Below are 15643 nucleotides of genomic sequence, written 5' to 3' on the forward strand. Positions count from 1 at the left end.
GAGTCTCCTATCACTCGCACCCATACAAATCTATGGGAAACATGGCACTGCACTCGGATCACATCGATATACACAAAGACACGCTGTTACGGTCACCTAGGGGCAGCGACTGTTCAGGGGTGGACCCACTGGACTGTGCACCGGACCCCCCTGAAGGAGCAACCAGCAGCGAACCCCTATACAAGGATTGTGTGGTGCTCCCAACAGAAGGCCTAAATGCATGGCAAGCAAGGACCGGTGGTGATAGTCTCTACGGACGGTTACAGTTTCAATGTCCAGTGCAGGAGTCCACAGATGCGGCAGCACAGAGGTGAAGGCTGAGATGAGGCGGCACTGTGGTGACTGCTCAGGTGTGGCAGCACTCTGGTGATGGTTCAGGCGTGGCAGCACTCTGGTGATGGTTCAGGTGTGGCAGCACTGTGGTATGGGCTCAGACATGGCAGTACTCTGGTGATGGTTCAGACGTGACTTTACACTGGCAATGGTGGAGAGCAGGCTCTAGAACGAGACAAAGGTTACCAACAGAAGACTAGAACTGGGACTAGACACAGTAACATACGGGGACCTGAGAACTAGCAACGCACTATACGCAACGTTGCTCAAGCGCCTCCTGTCAGGGGAGGCGGTCTTAAATACCTTTCGGCTAGTAGATAACTTCAGGTATTGCTTCCGGGTAATGGGACGCTGGCCCTTTAAGAAAGGTGGCGTGGAAGAGGTTGTAGCAGACTCCGGGACAGAAGAGGAGGGACTGGAGCCACCGAACGGGTGAGAGGGAGGACGCCCCTGCCGTGGTCTGGGAGGAGGGACGCATGGAAAGACCTGGGACCGGAGGCTGCAGAGCTGCTGGACAGGTGAGAGGGAGGATACCCCCACCGGAGCCTGAAAGTGGGGACATGCGAGGACGCTGCATAGGGACTGGGGCCGGACGCTTCACATTTATTGGAGAAGATGAAGAGATTATTCTCTCCGGCTTCTCTGCACCTGTGATCCGATACTCGCATGAGAGATAATCGGAGCACAGTGACTGACACTTTGATCATGCTCACAGCTGAGCCTGAGTCAAGGGTCATAAGCATCTTGCATCTCAGGCTATACGCTAATGTCACCTAAGAGGATCACACCAGGTCCGGAGATCACCTTCATTCACCTGAAGTTGTTGCATCTTTCACACAAATAGGTCAGAATATCTCTTAATGAGTTTTCAAACACTGGGAAAATGTATTGTCCATTGAGCCTTTGTTTTTCAATATAGCTTTTGGTTACTCGCTCTTCGCAGTCTCCAAGCCTCTGCTCAAGTTATGTCACTGTCATTTAGTCATATTGCACATTATTCAAAGGCAGATGTAATTAATAAATATCCACACCAAGTGCATATGTCCACTTTTACCAGTATGGAGAATTATTAGACAAGTGAGTATTTTGACTATATCATTTCTAGGTCTCCTTCACACCATGTTTCCGGTACGCGTGACTGCTGTTTTCACACGGACCAGAGACCCATTCACACAGATCTTTATTAAAATCTAAGGGGATCTTCACACCTCTGCGTTTTCACATGAGCTGTGTTTTTATGTGATCCACACAGAGACATGTCCGTTTTTAACCGGCAGCACGAACTCATACAACTCAATCGGTCCGGGAAAAATATGTACAGCACACGGATGACATCTGTGTTTAACATTGCAAAATATAGGGGAAGCTTTGTCATATCCTTCATCCTCTAACCATACCGGAAAAGCACAGATGACACATGAATGACATGTATGTACACACGCATGGAAAAAACAGACTCTGCAACACGTGTATTTGTTTAAACAGATGTGTGAAGGGGGCCTTATACACATTTTCTTACTTCAAGCTGTATTAACTTGAATGCTTATTGAATGACACAGATCAGGTGATGTGTAATGAGGATGATGTGGCCTAAGGATACAACACCCTTTATCAAGGTGTGCAGAATTATTAGGCAGCTTGTTTTACTCAGGCAAAATAGGCCAGAAAAAGGATTTACCCGACTCTGTCCTATAGAGGGATGCTGCACTATTGAAATTGGGCATGATCACGGAACCCTCAAAGTTTTTAATGCAAATAGTCAACAGGGTCACAAAAAAAAAAACGAGATGAGAAAAAAGGACATATGTTAACTGTCGTTATCCTCCAGTGATGTCCTATTCCAGAACTGCAACTTCTCTGGAGCGCCCAGAAGTACAAGGCGTACAGTTCTCAGAGCTATGGCCAAGGTAGGGAGGCCGAAACCCGATCACCACTGAACAAGAGACAGAGGGTGAAACATCAAGACTGAGCCAAGAAATATTGGCACAGATTATTCAAAGGTTTTATGAGCCGATGAGATGAGAAATGTTGGGAGGTGATTACTTTTAATAAAGAATTTTTTGTGTTTTTTATATATACATATATATATATATATATATAAAACTGGATTAGTAACAGGGTTGTCTGATAGATACCTCTCCATTACGAACATCAGGACTTGATGATAGCTGACACTACACAGCTGAGATCAACACCAAAAACCATTGCCCCGATTTCCAAGCACCGGTGCACTTGGGAAAAGCTGAGGCGAAGCACCAGAATTGGAGCATCTAATGTGAAGTGTCACTTGTGGGGTGGCTGTAGGCTGGTATTTTAAAATCTGTGAGGGGCCCAATAACCATGGACCTTCCCAGACTGATAATTTCAGCCTGCAGCTGTCTGATTTACCTTTGGTGATTATCAAAATGGGGGGGACCACTTGTCGTTTTTTTTCCCATTTATTTATGTTAATCTGAGAAAGCTGTGCAATAATCTTCACATGTAATGCAAATTTATAAAATGTTGTGGGGGTTGTGCAATTATATACAGTATCTGCTTGATATTTATTTGTCTGTCTATCTATGCTATCTATCTAGATTTCCTTTAGTTACCATCCATGTCTATGTTGGAGCTAAAACACAGCAAATCTGCAATTATTTTTATACTTGCATTAATATAGCATTTTACTGACTTCATTAAAGTGAATAATGAAAAAAGAAAAAATGCCAGCTTACCACGTTGATTCAATGAATAGGCTGCTATTTCATATAGACGCTCAGCAACGGATAAATGGTAGGAGCTCTTGCCAGCAATTTTTATAACGGAAGGATAGATCCAGCGAGCCAGGCTTGTGAGGAATAAAAAATCTTTTTCTTTATTTCAAACGTAGATTAAAAATCTTTTCAATAGCAGCATAATACATATACAGGCAGAGATGAAAAATTACTGCTGTAGAGCGCACGGCAAGACGCGTTTCGGCTAAACCTTTATCATTGGCAATTGAAAAGATTTTTAATCTACGTTTGAAATAAAGAAAAATATTTTTTATTCATCACAAGCCTGGCTCGCTGGATTTATCCTACCTTTACATTAAAGTGAATGGGTGGGAAAGAATTGACATGCTGGAAATTATTTTTTGTATTAAATCTGCAAGTCTCTCAAAAATGCATAAAAAATACAAAAATGCAACGTGTGCACACAGCTTTAAGCCTGCTTTACACGGGACGACCAATTGTGTGATTTCAAGATCGATCGTACCCGCCCCTGTCGTTTGTGCGTCACGGGCAAATCGCTGCTCGTGGCGTACAAAGTCGTGAAACCTCCGTCACACGTACTTACCTGCTGAGCGACCTCGCTGTGGGCGACAAACTTCCACTTCTTGAATGGGGAGGGACGTTCGGCATCACAGCTGCCGGCCAATAGAAGCGGAGGGGCGGAGATGAGCGGGATGTAAATATCCCGCCCACCTCCTTCCTTCCGCATAGCCAGCAGGAGCCGCGGGACGCAGGTAAGCAGAGTTTATCGCTCCCGTGGTGTCACACGGAGCGTCGTGTGCTGCCACGGGAACGATGAACAACCGGCACAAGTAAAAATAAACGATATTATGAAACTGAGCAATGAGTACACGACTCACGATTTGTGAGCGATACTGCGTCGCTCAGAGGTTTCACACGAGACGGCGTCGTGTATGATGCCGGATGTGTGTCACGAAAACCGTGATACATCGTCTCGTGTAAAGCACCCTTTACAGTCAAGGAAAACAGCCCACCTCTATGAGCCCAAAAAAATTGATCCTCAACAGATGGTGGAGGGCTTATGACTATTATCGAAAAAAAAGGAGGCGATATTGGTCACTGATATTTGTTTTAAATGCATTTTTTACATTTTGAGTTGTCATTAGTCTCATTTTAACAGATGAAAACAAACAATTTAAATGAAAACCTTACGTTTTCATTCAGCTGCATAATAATTCTGAACAATAGGGGCGTAATGATCGTGGTCACATCCGGGGGTGGAGGGGGCCCATCAGTACCAGCGCATATTTCAGCTGATTGCATGTTTTCGACAGCACATTCAGCTGAAATGTATTCCTGCACAGAGATCTGTCAGGGTCCTGCACAGCAATACATGCTGCCAGACAGAAGCTAACATCGGTGCGCCTGTGATTGGGGGTGCATGGAAGTGATGTCATGTGCTGCCTGTTGAAGAGGATACTGTGGCCCAGGGGAGCGGAAATAACATGAGTAGAATTGTTTACATTTTGTTATGTGATAAAAACATGTCAGAACAGGAGGCATATATACCGAGATGGGGACATATATACCAGGTAGGGCCAATATGGGAAACATATACCAGGATGGGCTCAGTATGGGGGGGACAGATATACCTGGATGGGCAAAGTATCAGGAACATATATACCAGGATAGAGGACATATATACCAGGATAGGGCCCAGTATGGGGAACATGTACACCAGGATGGGCCCAGTACGGGGAACATACAGTATACACCAAGATGGGGAGCATATGTACCAGGGCTGGGGACATATATGCCAGAATGGGGAATATATATACCAGGATGGAGGACATATATACCAGGATAAGGCCCAGTATGGGGAACATACAGTATACACCAAGATGGGGAGCATATGTACCAGGGTGGGGGACTTATATACCAGAATGGGGAATATATATACCAGGATGGAGGACATATATACCAGGATGCACCACATATATACCAGGAAGAGGCCCTGGATGGGGGACATTAATACAGAATGCGGACATTACTATATAATGGGGGAGGGGGGGGTCAATTTATACGTCCTTATAGTATTTAGAACGCTACAAGGCCCCATAAACCTGACCAACATGTGAGAAGGAGGGGGCCCAGGTCCAAATCTTGCACTGGGGTGCATCGGACTCTAGTTACACCACTGCTGCATACTTAGATATTCTCCTAAGGAAGATAAAACCTCAGTTTTACTAAATTGCCTAATGATTGTGCTCATAGTGCATATGTCAGTCTGCTAAGCTCCCCCTGCTCTAACATGGTGCCTTCAGATTGGACTGCATGTTCATGGTAACAGGGTAACAGGTTCCCTTTAATTTAAACAGACTTTTAATTTCTGCTTTAGATAATAGAACTCCCTGACCAAATTTAGTCAACATTAAAAAAGCATTATCAACTAAGACATGCATCATGAATGCCTCAGGCTATGTGTGCACAGAGTTGTCTCAGGGGTTCAAAAACCATGAGTTTTCAAGCAGAAAGTGCTTCAAGAAAAAAATTTGGATGGGGTTTTTGCTTTCTGAAGCATGCTCTTTTTTTTCTGCTAGGCTTTTTTCAAAACCTCTTCAGTACAAAAAAACCCTCCTTTCCTTCATCATACTGAGCAGAGAGCTGTGTCGGCGCCATAATACCATTATTTGGAGGGTTAATTGGCGCCATTATACAATGTGAAGAGTTGTGGGGCCATTATACTGTATGTAGGCACATGATACTTCGTGGAGAGCTGTGTGGTGGTCAGAGTTGCGGATCATACTGTGTTGGGGTCACCAAACTTTGCCAGGGTAGTTGAGTGTGGTTACATGGAGTCATGATACTGTGCGTGGAGGGTACTATGGAGGAATTCACTGTGGGGTATCATACAATGTTTGTGGGACTTTTTTTGTTGGCATCATACTTTATGGTTGCAATGAAAGGGGAATCTAGGGGCTTCGATAGGAGGAAATTTACTCTGTAAGGGTTGAAAAGTTGTCAGATATGCTTTTCATTACTCCACCGAATATTATTTATTTTATTTTTGGGGAGAAGAGGCAATTAGAACTTCTGTTAAGGAGTCCCATGATTTTTACGTAAGCCCCTGAGGGAAGTGCAAATGACTGTCATGAATTTGACTGTAATGTTAGCCTCTGTTGTGCTTGAACTCACAGGACGAATAAGATCAGAATCAACCCAGTGGGAATTGAGAAGATATCTGAATATGCTTTGTAGAACTGAAATGTGCTGGAAGATGATATGTGCCCGCTGTCTGTTGTTGTTAAGCAAGATGAACCGTTAAGTAAAACGTTATTAAAACTGGATTGGTGGTCTCCTTGTGGAAACGAGTCGTCATGCTGTCCTGGCCAGCCAACGTCAACGACAACATGGGCGTAAAGTTCATACCCTGCACGCCGGCAGTCTGATTGCAAAAAGTCACCGAGGGTGGTCGGGGAAGCAGTGCATATTTCTAAGGTTTAATGAGCGGACTCGGAAACAGTGTGACAGCTGCATGGAAACTCGGTAGGTATAGTTGTCCTGCTATTCCTGTTTTGCTTCCTATTGCAGCCCCCTGGCCCTTACTACCACCATTTTATAGCACATTGCGTTTGGTGTCTAGGGTCAAGTCCAGCTTCAAGTCTGGTCCCGAGCTGGACTATTTTTTTTAAGTCTGGCTGGACACGGTGAACCCAAACATTTTCGAGTTCGTCCATCTCAGCAGGACAGTAACTCCAAACATACTTCAAGAAACACCCAGAAATGGATGGCAACAAAGTGCTGGAGAGTTCTGAAGTGGCCAGTATTGAGTCCGGATCTACATCCTATTGAACACTTGTGGAGAGATCTTAAAATTGCTGGGAGAAGGCGCCTTCAAATATAAGAGACTTGGAGCAGTTTGCAAAAGAAGTGTGGTGCCCTGGACTAGCCAGGTCGTCACAGGTAACACACCCCCCCACCCCCACCCCCCCAGACAGTTACATTAGCCAAACACAAAACCCTTGTTGCCTCCCTCCAGGGTCTGATGTCCACACCAGGTGGGACGGAGCCAGGTGGTTGGCCCCACCCACCGAGGAGTTCACAGGCCTGGAGGCGGGAAAAGGAGCAGATCAGTTCAGGAGGTTGAAGTGAGAGGAGTAAAGTGGAGAGTGTCTGGGTTGGTGGCCCAGGCATTGACAGCAAGGTTGGCAGACGGTGGTGGCCGTCTGCAGGAGTGGTGGATGAACGCGGAACCGTAGGACCGGGGTCGGGCGGTGGCCCGCCGATACCGACCGGGGAGCGAAGTGAAGCTAGCACACACAGGCATGGCCATCGGACCCCGACTAGGCTTGGAGCCGCCGTCAACAGTCAAATCCAAGTGTGACAGGAACCCCAGGGGTTTCCTAACAACCAAAGACCCGTTAGAAGGCAACTGTCCGCACCGTGAGGATATACAGCCACCGCCAACGACTAGAGACCCAAGGGCCAGCGCCTGCGGGCAAAACGGGCTCCTCCGGCATCCATACACCAGGGAGCGGACTACCGTTGGGGACCCATCGTAGTCAAGACAGTACACAAAGGTGCAGGGAAAGACAGCCGCCATCACCTGTCCGGGGACAGAGACACTGCAGCCGCCTGTGGGACCCGTCCATCCAGCCGTTTGGTTTACCGGAGACTTTGTGCATCAATTGCTGAGTGAGTACACCCGTGCCATCCGGCACCGCGCCGCGCTGCCCCTGCAACCCTGCACCTCACCGACCCTGTCTCCCCGTCACACCACCGGGCCCCGGGACCACCAACCCCTACCCACGGGGGGGGGAAAACAACATCCCAGCTGCTCCCTACCATCGCTCCCGAGATCCCCGTCACCAGCAGCGGTGGTGCCCATCTTCACCACAACCCGTGGGTGGCGTCACGGACTAAATCCCCAAACAAACCACCCCCTTTGCACTCACGGGCGAGGAGCGCCGCTCGAGTCCCTTGAACCGGCCCACCGCTCGAGCCACCGAGCAGCAGCAGCAGCAGCGCCGGACCCGAGCGTTAGCGAGCGCAGCGCCCCGCCGCCCGCGACAACTTGGCGTCACGAACAGGATTGAACCGATCTACTTACCAGTAGAAGTGCGCCTTGTGGTCTCCGCCGGCGGTGTCTGGCCGAAAAATTGAAAGCGCCGTCATCTTTGGCGTGAAAATCTCCCGCTCGAGTGTCTTCCCCGAGCAGGGAAGGCGCGAAAAGCGAAGCCCCGCCCCCAACAAGCGGAAATGCTAAAGAGAACCAAGGGGGGGCGGGTGAAAGCCTGCCTAATGTAACCGAGGCCATAAAAGCAGGGACGCCAGGACTCTGCAAACATTTGGTTCCTGGAACGCTGCTGCGCAAGATGTCCCATCCGTCCGGCACCGCTGAAACCCCAGAGCCCATGCCAGGAACAGCGGCGTGGGTGGAGGTTCGGACCGCTTGGATGTGCAGCCGCCTGCAGGCCCAAGTGCAGTCCCTCGTGGAAGAATGGATGGCCGACATGGCGGAAGTGGCGGCGGGCGTGCAGAGACGCGAGATGGAGACAGAGTTGGAGGAGCGGGTAGGTGACCCACGCCCCTGTGTCCCTGAGGGACCGGTCGCTGCGGCTGAAGGGCCCGGTCTGCGCCCGCTCACCCTTCTGCCTCCCCCGCTATCCATTTCGGCTGCTGCTGCCCCGCCACTAGGCCCGCTACCCCCACCACCGGTAGCGGAGCTCTGGCCGTCCGCCCTGGAGGACCAGCCTGCCAGCAATGTCCGCAGACGACCCGCACCGCTGCCATGGAAGATCCAGCGGGAGGTGCCCGTCCGCGAAGAAGAGCCGTCGGCACCGGAAGTGGCCGCACCTAAGTCCGTACCGGCTTTGGTGGTCCGTCCGGGTCGCCGCTGTGAGGCAGCACCCCAGGCCATGTCACCGCGGGACCTTCCAAAAAAGGCGCCAGTTGTGGGCAGCGTGAAGAAAGTCCAGCGGGGCCCGACCCGTGCGCGGGGGCATGCAGACGCCCCTTATTGGGACAGGGAGCCGACCCCGCTGGGCCGGGAAATTGCCGAGAGGGAGCGACAGAGAGCCGAAGTGGTGGCCCGCTCCATCCGCGAGAAGGACAACCTCCGTCATGCTACATTCCGGGTACGGGGCCCGGTGTATGAAGGTCAGGTCCGGAGATTTGATCCCCATCGGGGGTACGGCTTTATTTATGAGCCAGGCCTGGAGGCCGAGGTGTTCGTGGCTCGCCGAGATGTGCATAACCATCTGCTGACGGGCCACCCAGGCCGGGACCTGCTGCCAGGTGATCTCGTGTCCTACACTCGACACTGCGGGGAGAGGGGCTGGTTTGCCCTCGATGTAAAGGTAAGGGAAGGCTGTAGTTTCCAGGCGGAGTCCCAGTCCCCTCCTCCACCTAGCCGTCAGGATGTCGAGGTGGAACAGGTCTACGAAGAGGATGACCTAAAGTAAAGGCAGCGGTCCACCGTTGCATCCCGTTGTCCCCCGTTGGGACCCTCAGCAAAATGAATCAAACCAAAAAATCATCTGATTACCGTCCGAAAAGAGAACCGTCCCCGTTGGGACTGGAGTTGTCCTTGTTCCGTTAACACCCCCCCATACCCACATGAGAAACTCCTCATGGACATGGCCGAGAGCTGGCAGGCCACCCACGAACTAGTAGGCCTGTAAATAATGTTGTGGGATGGATACCGTTGCCGCCTCCGGAGAGGTAGATTGGAGGATGGGCCCGCAGCAGAGCAGGCTGGGGCCCGGCCACCTCCAGGACCGGTGGCCATCCTCCGGGGGTAAGGGGTCCCCCTTGGACGTGGGGTCCCCTGAAGTGACAGTCGGGTGCGAGTTACCGTACCCGTTCCCGCTCGGGCAGGCTGGACCTGGACTGGGGTCAAGGGGTGCTGCCCACTTCTTAGGGGCAGCATCAGGGCTAGGTTGCTTGGGTGGGAGAGAGGAAGACATCCGTCCGTCCGTCTGTGATTAAAAATGTTTTTATGTGCGACGTTAAAGTGACCAAAAGAATGCTTATGTTTTAAATGTTTACCGTTTACATGTTATTTATATTGTTACAGTTTGAAAGAAAAATAAAACCGGTGATGGACGGGCAGCCCGCAGACGGTCTGCATTTCACCAAGGGGGAATGTGGCGCCCTGGACTAGCCAGGTTGTCACAGGTAACACACACACACACCCCCAACCCCCCCAGACAGTTACATTAGCCAAACACAAAACCCTTGTTGCCTCCCTCCAGGGTCTGATGTCCACACCAGGTGGGGCGGAGCCAGGTGGTTGGCCCCACCCACCGAGGAGTTCACAGGCCTGGAGGCGGGAAAAGGAGCAGATCAGTTCAGGAGGTTGAAGTGAGAGGAGTAAAGTGGAGAGTGTCTGGGTTGGTGGCCCAGGCACTGACAGCAAGGTTGGCAGACGGTGGTGGCCGTCTGCAGGAGTGGTGGATCAACGCGGAACCGTAGGACCGGGGTCGGGCGGTGGCCCGCCGATACCGACCGGGGAGCGAAGTGAAGCTAGCACACACAGGCAGGGCCATCGGACCCCGACTAGGCTTGGAGCCACAAGACAGACATCAACAGTCAAATCCGAGTGTGACAGGAACCCCAGGGGTTTCCTAACAACCAAAGACCCGTTAGAAGGCAACCGTCCGCACCGTGAGGGTATACAGCCACCGCCAACGGCTAGAGACCCAAGGGCCAGCGCCTGCGGGCAAAACGGGCTCCTCCGGCATCCATACACCAGGGAGCGAACTACCGTTGGGGACCCATCGTAGTCAAGACAGTACACAAAGGTGCAGGGAAAGACAGCCGCCATCACCTGTCCGGGGAGAGACACTGCAGCCGGCTGCGGGACCCGTCCATCCAGCCGTTTGGTTTACCGGAGACTTTGTGCATCAATTGCTGAGTGAGTAGACCCGTGCCATCCGGCACCGCGCTGCGCCGCCCCTGCAACCCTGCACCTCACCGATCCTGTCTCCCAGTCACACCACCGGGCCCCGGGACCACCAACCCCTACCTACGGAGGGGGAAAACAGCATCCCAGCTGCTCCCTACCATCGCTCCCGGGATCCCCGTCACCAGCAGCGGTGGTGCCCATCTTCACCACAACCCGTGGGTGGCGTCACGGACTAAATCCCCAAACAAACCACCCCCTTTTCACTCACGGGCGAGGAGCGCCGCTCGAGTCCCTGGAACCGGCCCACCGCTCGAGCCACCGAGCAGCAGCAGCAGCGCTGGACCCGAGCGTTAGTGAGCGCAGCGCCCCGCTGCCTGCGACAGAAGAGTGGTGCAAAACTCCAGCTGAGAGGTGTAAGAAGCTTGTAGATGGTCATAGGAAGCGATTTGATTGCAGTTATTTATTCCAAAGAGTGCACAACCAAATATCAAATTGAGGGCACAAATAATTTTGTCCGGCCCATTTTTGGAGTTTTGTGAGAAATATTGTACAATCTTCCTTTTCTCTGTTTTTTTGTGTTGTTCCAATACACACAAAGGAAATAAACGTGTATAACAAAACGTGTAAAGGCCACTTTACACACAGATAAATGTTTGGCAGATCTGTGGTTGCAGTGAAATCATGGACATATTGTTCCATTTATACACAGCCACAAACCTGGCACTGATTGTCCACAATTTCACTGCAACCACAGATCTACCACAGATCTGCCGCAGATTTATCTCTGTGTGTGACAGGGCCTTTATTACAATAATTTTGTGGGCGAAAAATTTAATTTTCTGGAATAATTTCAGGGGTGCTAACACTTTCGGCCATGACTGTATGTTGATTGTGCACACTAGGACGTCTCTCGCTGTGTTTTTAAGCAGCGCCACCCTTTCTCTGTGCCTTGATAGTTGCACAGTGCCGTCCTCCAGGCTGTGTATATAGACAGTTCATTAGCGCGCATATTACTCGTCTGCCAGTAAAGAAACGCAGAGCTAAGTAGAAGTGTCTTAAATCTAGACGAGGGGTTGCACAGTATAATTACTCTCACCCCATCTGGCAGTATCTAGCTGTATGAACAGTACTATTGCCCATACCCTTGGACAGTTGCACAGTATCACTCTGGGTCTGTGGCAGTGCATTCAGACAGTGGGCACTCTCAGCACATGACTTAGAATACGCCCACCCCTTGTGCCCCCCTCTTCTCTGTCCCTGTGTACAGGCTTCATCCTCCACACCCTGCCTTCAGCTCCAAAGACAAGTGAGATGGGGATGTGTTTACAACACCAGGGAGGAACGGTGACTGAGAGGGTCCCTGCAGCCCGCAATCCTGTGAGTAGCCCCCCTTGTGTGTGCTGTAGTGCTGTCAAATGTAAAGCTCTCCAACCTCACCATGTAGGCGGGCTGTTCTTCGAAAGCTAGGTGACAAATAATCAAGGTACCATCAGGGCTTGAAAAGGTTGCACCAGATATAATGTGTGTGTGTGTGTATATATATATATATATAAAATTAGGAAGGTTTGATGGGTCTGGACACATTTTATGAAAACTGCAGCAGAATCTACGGAGGAGTTTCCAAGCTTAGGCTATATGCGCACTAGAAAAGTGATTTTTCTCAAGAAAATTTCTTGAGAAACTTCTGGGAGTTGAAGATTACCGCACCTGCGGTAAAAAACCGCACCAAATCCGCAGGAAAAACACATGCGTTTTTGCCGCGGATTTGCCGTGGTTTTTCCGCAGGTTGGTCCCTGCGGTTTTTTTTATGCTGTAACTACTGCAATAAATAATATAGATAATAGATAGATAATCGATAGACAGATAATGGATAGAGGGAAAGATGGATAGATGAATAGATAGATAGATAGATGAGAAAGACCTATATAATGTCCCACCAGCCCGCATATTCTAACCTGGCACCCTTTAGTGACTTTCATGTGGCACTAAAGGGTGCCTAGCCTTGTATTTAGCCATAAAATAAATAAATAATTAAAAAAAAAAAAACACGCGAGGTCCCCCCATCTTTTGTAGCCAGCTAGGGTAAAGCAGACGGCTGCAGCCTGCAAACCACAGCTGGCAGCTTCACCTTGGCTGGTAATCCAAAATAGAGGGCACCCCACGCTGTTATTTTACATTAAATAAATAATTTAAAACAAAAAACGTGGGGTCCCCCCCAAATTGGATCACCAGCCAAGGTAAAGCGGACAGCTGTGGTCTGATATTCTCAGACTAGGGAGGTCCACTGTTATTGGACACTCCCCAGCCTAAAAATAGCAGGCCGCAGCCGCCCCAGAAGTGGTACATCCATTAGACGTGCCATTCCTGGCGCTTTGCCCCAACTCATCCCGTTGCCCTGGTGCGTTGGCAAACGAGGTAATATATGGGGTTGATGCCAGATGTGTAATGTCACCTGGCATCAAGCCCTGGGGTTCGTGATGTCACGCGTCTATCGGATACCCGAGATCACCAACCCAGTCAGTAAGAAATAAAAAATAGACAACAAAAAAAGTTTTATTTGAAAAAACACTCCCCACATTCCCTCTTTCACCAATTCCACGTCCGGCGTAATCCAATAAGGGGGGGGTCCCACGGCAATCCATACCATAGTCACTGTCTTATTCAATGAAGAACAGAATGTTCCCCATTGGCTGGGAGAGCAATGCAGTGACCTGAGCTAACATCAATAGCCCAGGTCACTGCAGGGGATGACGGGAGCGCTGCTGTCAGGAGGATAGATGAGATCATTACCTGCTGTGATGATCTCCTGCAGTCCTGCTATCAGCGCTGTCACTACCTTCTATGCCCGCCGCGTTGTCAGCAGTATCGTGAGAGCCCGTGACGTCACCGCTAGTGACAGTCTCGGGCCGCTCGCGAGACGGGCATAGACAGCAGTGACCGCGGTGACGTCAGAAGGCAGGAGATCGTCACAGCAGGTAATGATCTCATCTCACCTCCTGACAGCAGCGCTCGGCATCCCCGCGGCTGCCCGCACTGCTGTGTGTCAGTGTTTGCCTGCGCTGCAGCGTGACAAGCTGCTGACACTGCGGGCAGACAATGACACACTGCAGTGCAGGCAGCGGCGGGGCCGGAGCGGGACACAGACTGCACAGGCACCCGCTGGACGTCACACGGAAGTGCTTCTGTGCGGCGTCCAGGGAGTGTGACGTCTGTGTTTACTCTGCTCCTCTTCCTCTTCTGTCATAATGACATCCCTCCCTGCAAAACCGCAGGCAGCGATGTACATTACCGCAGGTAAATCGCGGCTATACTGGGAGTATACTGCACATCATTTGCTACCTGCGATATACCCCCGGAATTTCGCGATTACATTACAGTGAATGGAGTGAAATTCCGGGGGTATACCGCAGCTACCTGCGGAAAATAATGGACATGATCATTCTCTCAAGAAATTTTCTTGAGAAAAATCCGCAGTGTGCGCACAGCTATTTTTTGTTCCCATAGGTTTTACTGGGAAATGTCTGCAGAAAGATTTCAAAGATTTCTCAAGAAATTTCCGCAGCTAATCCGCGGGTAAATCCGCGGGTAAAACGGCCTAGTGCGCACATAGCCTTAAGCTACATTTCTGCCTCCACTCTGTGTGACTGCAAATTCGCAGATCCTGACATCATACTTTATGAACACGGTCAGGATACCCCTCTATCTATAGTCAGATCACGTGACCGCCGGTATGTGATTTGCATACAGACAGTCATGTGTTGACTATATATAAAAATGTATTCCCCAATCTGTAGTTACATTGAGGGTAGAAATTTGAACTGAAGCTCAGAAAACCCAGTTGTCCAATATTTAGACAACCCCTTCTTAAAGGGAACCTGTCACCACTTTTTTTGTCAACACTGATTCTCACAGGGCTCGCATAACATTGTTTAGTCACTTGAGCACTGCAGCCAGTCAGTGGCCCCTGACAATCTGCAGCGCTCACACTTCCATAGAACAAAACATAGACGTCCGATAGGAGTGTGAGCGCTGCAGCCCATCTAGAGACATCTAATAGTTGGTTGTGCTCACGTGTCTCACTAGGAGACTCATCTCCAACATCATTGTAACAAATGCCGGTGCGATAGGTGAGAATAAGTTTGTTAGGGTTTTTTTAACCCCTTCAGCATTTTGCGTTTTTCCGTTTTGTTTTTTTTCCTCTCTTTCGTCCGAGAGCCGTAACTTTTTTATTTTTCCATCAATCTTGCCATATGAGGGCTTGTTTTTTGCGGGACGAGTTGTACTTTTAAAGAAAAGCATAAGTTTTACCATATAGTGTACTGAAAAACGGCAAAAAAATTCCAAGTGCGGAAAAATTGCAAAAAAAGTGTGATCACACAATAGTTTTTGGAATATTTTATTCACTGTGTTCACTATATGGTAAAACTGATGTGTCATTGTGATGCCTGAGGTCGGTGAGAGTTTGAAGACACCAAACATGAATAGGTTTACTTGTATTTAAGGGGTTAAAAAAATTCACAAGCTTGTCCAAAAAAGTGGCGCATGTTTTTCGCCATTTTCCGAAACCCATAGTGTTCTCATTTTTCTGGATCTATTGCTCAGTGACGGCTTATTTTTTGCGTCTCGAGCTGACGTTTTTAACTGTACCATTTTTGCGCACTTTTAATTTTCAATGGGGTGAAAGGGG

At 49.6% G+C, this 15643-nt stretch overlaps 1 long non-coding RNA gene across 1 annotated transcript in view; it reads left to right on the top strand.

Annotated features, from left to right (window-relative positions):
• The first annotated feature begins 12187 nt into the window (after positions 1-12187).
• LOC142311232 (uncharacterized) overlaps positions 12188-15643 on the top strand; it is a 62313-nt gene continuing 58857 nt past the window's right edge. Inside the window, exon 1 of the long non-coding RNA XR_012754249.1 lies at positions 12188-12333. This is a non-coding gene — a long non-coding RNA (uncharacterized LOC142311232). The remainder of the gene's footprint in view (positions 12334-15643) is intronic.

Source organism: Anomaloglossus baeobatrachus, chromosome 5 (assembly GCF_048569485.1).
Source record: "Anomaloglossus baeobatrachus isolate aAnoBae1 chromosome 5, aAnoBae1.hap1, whole genome shotgun sequence".
Taxonomy (NCBI): domain Eukaryota; kingdom Metazoa; phylum Chordata; class Amphibia; order Anura; family Aromobatidae; genus Anomaloglossus; species Anomaloglossus baeobatrachus.